Below are 7,614 nucleotides of genomic sequence, written 5' to 3'. Positions count from 1 at the left end.
AGAAAAGTGTTTGAATCCAAAGCAAATACTATTTGAACCCAGGTCTGACCTTGCCTGCCTTTGGGTTTATAGTGAAGTTTCTGGGTCTGTTGCTCCTATAAAGTTCAAGACAAGTAAATGAAGAGGACCTTTGAACTTCACTGTTCCTCTTTGTCTGAAACAGGCTGCTATGTTCACCATTTTAAGGCCACCAAGAACCAAGAACTATAATAGTAATTATAACGGTAAAGATGTGAGCATCCACACTGATGAACGATAACGTTCTGTAAATAGTCTCTCGGCTATGTCATCTGCCATTTTACATGTGACGCCCTGTAAATTCGGTTGGATTTTGATTGGCTGTCAGTGTTTTATCGTTCATGCAGCTGGTAAAAAATTGCTCTTAAAGTGATCCCAACGATATCATTCTTCACTGTCATTGTCATTTTAGTTGTGGTGTGGATTGTGCCATCCACTTGAGTTCGAAGGACATGTTTATGGTTATCATTATAGTTATCGTTCTTGGTGTTGACCAGCCTTTATTGCCCTATTGGAATCTGACCTTCTGACTGATCTCAAAGGTGCTTTGCGGATCCATGTCTTTCTTGCATTGCTGTACTTCCTAGTTTCATTTTTGAATACCACACATATGCTGTAGTAGTCTAGTACTTGAAATGTGAATGTCTGAACCCAATGATTACAAATTTACCGATTAATTTAAGGTTTTAAATACCACTGTTACCACATAAAAATTCTACTGCAAATAAGTTGTAGCATGTGGTTCTTAAGCCCAATTCCTGTTTGCTGGAAAATAATTTATTTAGATTTTAGGTTTTAGTTTTTTTGTGTGAAGCATATTGACATTCCGTTTGCCATTTTCAAACGCATTATAGATGTTTTTCCAGTTCATCCCCAGTGACGGTCCATTTTCAAGATGGTTTTTATAATGATTACTCTTTTGTATCATTTTGAAAGCATTGCTGTATGGAATATCAGGGATGGCCCAAGATTGAGTTGGTCCTTCTGCTATCTAACCTGCTTATTCCTGGTCAGAGTCACAGGGGGTATCCAGCCAACACAGTGCACATGCCGAGGGACAATTCATGCTCTAAAATGAACCTAACCTGCACTCTGGATCTTTGTGAGGAAACCAGAGTACCCGGAGGAAAACCATGTGGACACAGGGAGAACATACTTAACACGTTCAAACCCAAGATCTTCTTCCTGTGAGGCGGCCGATGTAGAGTTAAGCCTGATATATACTTCTGCATTGAATCTACGCAGAGGCTAGGACACCTAGTTACATTTCTGGGGAAGTGCACGTCAGGCTGACTCCGTAGCCCCTGCATAGATTCGACGTAGAAGTATGAATCAGGCTTAAGTTTGGCTTGTAAAATGACTGAATTATCTGACGCCATGTGGTTTGGCCAGCAATAGATGTGCCTGAACTGTTGAACAGTATTAATGTGCATTCAAATTTGGGAATGTTTGAAAATGTGTGCTCATAAAATATTAAAAGATGAATATACATTGGGTACTATAATGCATTAGCGTAGGAGCTGAAATTTTAAGAAGGAATCTCTTGTCAAAAAGTTAGCAATTGTGTCACAAACATTTTAAGTGAGAGTTAATATTGACATATTCAAAGCAGGTATGGGTGTGAACACAACACACAATTATATAACCATAAATACCTTTAAGAATTGAAACTTTTGATTGAGCAGCAAATCTGGTGATGCAAAGATAGTCAAGAATGAATGTATATATTGTAGGACTGTTTAGATTCTGTTCATATTGTGCTGATACTTTCCATGAACCTATAGGTTTTGTCCACAGGTAAACACGATCAGATCTACCAGTCTACCATTAAACATTGTTTAATAATATTGACCAAATCCCATGTGAGATTTTGTGATTTTGCCCTTATGTTGTATCTATGCATTTTTAATTAAATGAGTTCTCAAATAATTTTGGTACAATTTATCTGTAGCACAATCAGATAAAATGTTTTTCTGTTTTAACATTTTGAGGTTTTTGTATATGATGTAGAAAGGCAATATGAACGATACCATTCTAACAACCCTTATCAAGCACAACTCTTTAGCAATACTGGGTGTAAATACTCCTACTGTATTTTCCATCATTTTCAGTCAAACAATATGCTATCAGAAAACTGCATCATGGGTGGGAGTAATGCAAGGTATACTATTTTAGCATTTGAAACTATCTGATTTGAATGTATAGACATTGATTTGATCATGACTTTTTTTCAAAGGCTGTGGAATTCCGTTTCATGATAGCTGAGGCTGAGATCGATCTTGGTGTGGAATTAAATTTGGGTTCACACATCATTCAACGTTATTTGTAAGTCAGACTTACTTGATTAAATCCTTTACTAGAATTTATGTATTTATGGCAGATTTTTTTTTACTTGTAATATAAAATGTTAAGTTGCACAATACAGTTCTTTGAACATGAAATGCCTATGGGTTTATTTAAGTTTAAAAAAACTGAAAGGAATGTCCCGTCTTTGTAAACTGAGAAAATTTAAGAAAATTGGCTGTAGTGCATCTTAACCTAGATATGTTTGTATAGTAAGTTTTGTCTTTTGATGTAAATATACAGTCTTTTTGATTTTCTTTTTTTATGATCATACTGTTTGATATTATGGGGTTTTTTTTCATATTGCATATTCTGAGTTAAATAATTTTTTTGTTATGCTGATTTTGATGTGTGGAAAAGTTGCAGTTTGTTGAACGCAACCCCATGAGTAAAATCATGCATGCACAAAGCAGGACTGAACTTCATATGTTTCTGTACAAAAATGAATACCTAAAAATATTTTGCAAGACTGAATAAAATATGTAATTGTTTTTTTTTTCTGTTTCATTAAAGCATGATTGCTTTCAATCTGAATTGTTTAAACATCAAAAAATTATAGTGTAACATCCACTAACATTCAGAATCGAATGTGCCTAATGTCCTAGTCCAAGGGTCACAAACCCTGTTCCTGTCCTGTAAGTTTTCACTTCAACCTCAGCAAAGCACACCTCATTCAACAGCTGCCCAACCCTGCTCCTGGAGGTCTACTGTCTTGTAGGTTTTCATTCAACAGCTAGAGATCCTGTTGAGCTGCTGTTTGAATGCACTTTTTATGAATCTGTTTTAAGGCAATCAACTGTAGACTTATCATTCAAGACTTTATTACAAGAAAGATGTCATTGAATGAATGAGCATGTCTGCATTTTCTTGAGATATATTTTAATGTTAGCATTATTGTTAATGCCACATTTTTATTTTCATTTATTATTTTCATGTCCAACTTGACTACAACGGCATAACTCTTTTGAATGGATAAAACTGGACTGAAGCACATTTTCTAGAAACCTTTTATTTCATTATGCAAAATTTATAAAGTTCTGAGTAGCAAGGCTAAATACATTTCACCAATCACCACACCCAATCACCACAGGCAATGTTTATATGATAAAATATGAACATAGCAACTACCTTAATTCATACATTTGTCTGGAGAATCATTTTCTGACAAAACGTATGCATTTCTTACACTGTTGCTAAGATTACACCACCACAAGTACAGTGGGCTAATCCGTACATCAGCCATTTCTCTCTAGCGGGGAATTCCCTGACCTAATTCCTCCTCCTGTTAGCCAGAAACAGACATGTCATTTATCACGCCATACATGAGAAGATGCAGTAGTTCCACTACAGTTCAGAACAGTGAAGATTGACACTTCCTTTCCAGGAGTGGACTGAAGTAGACCAACTCGGGGAAGTCCTTCGTCTGCCATTTCCAAATTCGAACGAATAGGCTCTTCGTCCGGCGCCAGCTGAATATCATCCCCATTCCGCACGCTTCCTTGACGGTATACAGTCCGCGATCGTAGATTTCCCGTGGGAAAGAAGACGGTTTTCTTCTCACTTTATGGCACAACCCTTTTGTTCTTTTTTTGCCAGCATGTCCAGTAGTTTGTACTTGAAATTGAAGACGTCTCCAATTTTACGCAGGTGTTGTGCGCATTCCACGATCACCTTTTGTTCTGAAGAACACAAAAACACAGCATATATTTTACAAACGTGTATGACTGTGTAAAACGATGAAAATATCCTACGCCAAACACATAATGACCATTTACTGTAACTGCCACACCTATTTACCGTCGTACACCTCGTTAACTTCAATATAACTTACCTTTGGTTGTCAATTTCTGGCTTTCACTCTTCTTAAGAGAGGACATTTTCGGTGGCTGCTTCATGATTCGCGTTTGGCACTTTTCAGCGTGTTTTGCTGTAACCTGTTATTTTTAAAATAATAGTTTCGTAGTCTGAGCGTCTGATCGACTGTGTGTGTACCGGTATGTTAAGAGCTCAGTCTTTAAATAGCCTGTGCGACGGTCTTATGACGCTGGGAATACCCAGCGACTTTGGGTTTCTGTTCCTGCCTAACTTGTTTACAACGTTAGAAGATATGACGTTTCCAAAAATGACGCTGTTTAGACACGCTGAATGTCCAAACTTGGTAATGGGGTTGTACGTTGAAGCTGTAAACCTGCGGCAATATTCACATTGCGCTAACAATACACTTAAAGGTCGACAGACGCGTTTGTTTATTTGTTATTTTGTATCAATGTCTGTATGCTACATGTAGCCTGTGGAAAAAAGCTATTGAGAATAATAGTTGTGATAATAGGATAATAGGAATGTGATGTATCGTAAAAAAACCAAAAACGAAAGTACAACTTGTACTATGAAAATTCATTGTCAGGACTCATTGTATATCTCAAAAGCACAGGTGTGCTGATGTGTTTCTTGGCCATATTAGGAATAGGATTGCTAACAAAAATGTAGGCTACACGGTAAGAGATCGCGTGCACAGTTCCCTATTGTCTCACTAATGGCAGTTTAATATTTACCAAGCTCTGTCGACTGTGCAGATGCACAAGTGCATATCCGAATTACTTGGGTTCAACAAACTACAAACTAAGTTCAATGCACAATTGAAAGGAGTTGCTACTTTTTTCATATTCTAATTTAACAGTAATTGAACACGCGTCAGAGCTAAAGCGAGATTAGTTGCACTATCCAATTTTTTTCGTAGTTGATGTGCTCTAATCTGCAAAATCGGGAATAAGTCTCTAAATTCAATTTCCCAATTAAAGCCAAACTGTTTCATTTCAATTCCACTTGCATGTCAGGTGCACAGTATGCCGTGGATTCAGTGGTACCATTCATTACAAGGCCATTAATCATTGCTTTCAGTCAGAAGTTAACGATAAAAAGTTTGTGTGCCGTAAGTGCCGCGCCATTTATTTTCCACGGAATCTTTATCGCCCAACTCCATGACGACTGTATTACCAAACTACTCAAATTCCTTGCGCAATACAGGAATTTCCTGTACTGTGCATTGTCGGTTGGGAAGCACTGTGCACTGACGATTTAATCCCTCAAATTCCCTCTTTTCGCATTTTACAATGTCCTATGAGGGGCATCCGGAGATTTTTCTCTCCATAACGATGTATTTTTATGTAGGATCTTTCTTTTTTTGCCCCCTTTGGACACAAAGATTCCAGATCAAATGTGAAAGCCTTTTCCTCGTGATCAGCTCTCATGTATAGACTTGCTCGTGTGACGTTGTTTGAGTTTCAGTAATTCTGTTCTTCCAGGAAGTTTTGCATTTTTATTTCATTTCCCTTTAAAAAAGAAAGCCTGAATAGGGACACTAAGATGCACGAGTTCCAAAAAATTTACCCTCTAACTTAATGTATTCTTATTTCACACTACTGTTATGAATGTTATTAAATATTTCCCTTAACCGTTCCATTTTTTGTCTCGAGTTGTACCGACCCCTCTTGGTTATCAATGCAATCTATTGTGCTCTATCTCTTTCAACATTAATTAATGTTGGAGACCTTGTCTCAGTTTCAGTTTGAAATGTTTGTAGGTAAATGGTGTCACTTACATGGTGTGTATTGGGCTCATGTGCAAGGGTAGTTATTGCATTAACCGTTTACAGCTCCTTCATATAGCCTACATGTAAGCCACATGAAAGACGTTGCGGCCTGTCTGTTACTGGGTTTGATCTGGGAGTACATCTTAGATGAATACCAATGGTGACACTAGTAGCTAGTTATATAAGACTGCATATAGTAACACTTTCAGAATGAAAGCAATATGCTGAAACCTTTGAACTGTTAGCCCCACCTTAACTTGAAACGTTACAGTATGTGCCGGTCCTTTCTGAATGTCGTTCAGAAGAGAATCTGGAAGAAAAGCGACAATACTTCATTGAGATTGGAGTCATGACTCATTCTTCAGGTTTATATTGCCAACTCTATAATTACGTCAAAAATAGACAGAAAGAAGTGTCCTTTTATTGAATTTATGCACCTTTTCAATACACTCAAAGGCTGTACAACCCATGGCAAAAATGTGTTTATAGTTGTAGGGCGGCCTGTAGCGTAGTGTTTAAGGTAAATGACTGGGACATGCAAGGTTGGTGGTTCTAATCCCGGTCCTTGAGCAAGGCCCTTAACCCTGCATTGTTCCAGGGGAGGATTGTCTCCTGCTTAGTCTAATCAACTGTATGTCGCTCTGGATAAGAGCTTCTGCCAAATGCCAATAATAATAATAATAATAGTTTAAACTAATAGCAATGTCCAGTTTAATGCAAAGTATCGAATGTCTCAATATGATAAAAGGAATTGTGGAATTATAAGCTTGATTTATCTGGCAGGGTGTAGGAAAGGGTGAAGAGTTAGCTCCAGGTGTTTCTTTGGTCAAAGCCCTGAGGTGGAGCCCATCTCCCTTTTCATAGGGGTGCTTTACGATGTTATCTCAACCTTTAATGAGCGCTTGTGGCTCTATAGGGTCAGACACAGCTGTTGATGGTTATTATCATGACAATGGTGATCGGGATGTTGGCAGTTGCCTTATTTGGTGTTAGCCCACAGTAACGCTCTTCTGCTGATTTCACACTGGGAGTTTCGGTGCGTGGTGGTTAAGGTAAATAACTGGGACAGGCAAGGTTGGTGGTTCGAATCCCAGTGTAGCCCCAATAAGATCTACCCAGCTGTTGGGCCCTTGAGCAAGGCCCTTAACCCTGCATTGCTCTAGGGGAGGATTGTCTCCTGCTTAGTCTAATCAACGGTACATCGCTCTGGATAAGAGCGTCTGCCAATAATGTAATGTAATGTTGTATTTGCCTGTCACTGTGCACAAACATACTGTATGCATGTGGCCTGGGTGATGTCATCAGATATCTGGGCTCATCACAAGATTGTGGCTGTGATAAGCACAATCTTGTGCTCAGCTGCTCAGCTGCTCAGCCAGGCCTTCCTGGGAAAATGTGTAAATCAGGTCAGAAAGACTATTCCTCTAATTTCCATTTTATTACACAAAATTCTTCAAATGATATGACAGTATTGGTGCTGGCAATCGAAAGCAAAAATACAAGCAAAAAGGGAAATAAATTATGACACGCAAATGTTTATATGAAAATCAAGAGAACTGAATTTTTTATTTTTTTTTGGTAGGCTATTGATGGTACTATATATCCTACTTCATGTATTGAATGGAGTGCTCACTTATTTTAACATTTTTCTTTTACAAATAAAT

General features: G+C 37.9%; 1 long non-coding RNA gene across 1 annotated transcript; it reads right to left on the bottom strand.

Moving 5' to 3' along the window:
* Positions 1 to 3,354: 3,354 nt before the first annotated feature.
* LOC133141184 (uncharacterized) lies at positions 3,355 to 4,856 on the bottom strand. Its single transcript, XR_009710057.1, has 2 exons — positions 4,193 to 4,856; positions 3,355 to 4,040 (listed from the first exon to the last, which is right to left on the bottom strand). It is a non-coding gene; the product is annotated as an uncharacterized LOC133141184 (long non-coding RNA).
* Between the last annotated feature and the right edge of the window lie 2,758 nt (positions 4,857 to 7,614).

This window comes from Conger conger, chromosome 11 (genome assembly GCF_963514075.1).
Source record: "Conger conger chromosome 11, fConCon1.1, whole genome shotgun sequence".
In the NCBI taxonomy this organism is placed as follows: Eukaryota; Metazoa; Chordata; class Actinopteri; order Anguilliformes; family Congridae; genus Conger; species Conger conger.
The sequence above is the reverse complement of the archived record's forward strand: the minus strand, read 5'-3'. Positions and strand labels throughout refer to the sequence as shown.